Source organism: Schistocerca americana, chromosome 5 (assembly GCF_021461395.2).
Source record: "Schistocerca americana isolate TAMUIC-IGC-003095 chromosome 5, iqSchAmer2.1, whole genome shotgun sequence".
Classification (NCBI taxonomy): Eukaryota; Metazoa; Arthropoda; class Insecta; order Orthoptera; family Acrididae; genus Schistocerca; species Schistocerca americana.
The window spans coordinates 114,305,546-114,306,128 of record NC_060123.1 but is presented as its reverse complement, the minus strand read 5'-3'; the positions used below and the strand labels follow the sequence as shown (position 1 = coordinate 114,306,128).

At 48.5% G+C, this 583-nt stretch overlaps 1 non-coding gene across 1 annotated transcript; it reads left to right on the top strand.

Moving 5' to 3' along the window:
- The first annotated feature begins 254 nt into the window (after positions 1-254).
- Trnas-cga lies at positions 255-328 on the top strand. Its single transcript has one exon. It is a non-coding gene; the product is annotated as a tRNA-Ser (tRNA).
- Positions 329-583: the final 255 nt, after the last annotated feature.

Here is a 583-nt window from a genome sequence, read left to right as displayed (position 1 = left end):
TGGATGTGTGTGATGTCCTTAGGTTAATTAGGTTTAATTAGTTCTAAGTTCTAGGCGACTGATGACCTCAGAAGTTAAGTCGCATAGTGCTCAGAGCCATTTGAACCATTTTTTTTCGAACTCGGGACCTTTGCCTTTCGCGGGCAGGTGCTCTACCAGTTCTGCAAGGTTCGCAGGAGAGCTTCTGTAAAGTTTGGAAGGTAGGAGACGAGATACTGGCAGAAGTAAAGCTGTGAGGACGGGGCGTGAGTCGTGCTTCGGTAGCTCAGATGGTAGAGCACTTGCCCGCGAAAGGCAAAGGTCCCGAGTTCGAGTCTCGGTCGGTGCACACAGTTTTAATCTGCCAGGAAGTTTCATATCAGCGCACACTCCGCTGCAGGCTGAAAATATCATTCTGGAGTCAAGCAGTATATTGCTCCCTCCTACGTATATCTCGCGAAGAGACCATGAGGATAAAATCAGAGAGAGATTAGAGCCCACACAGAAGCATACCGACAATCCTTCTTTCCACGAACAATAGGAGATTGGGATAGAAGGGAGAACCGATAGAGGTACTCAAGGTACCCTCCGCCACATACCGTCA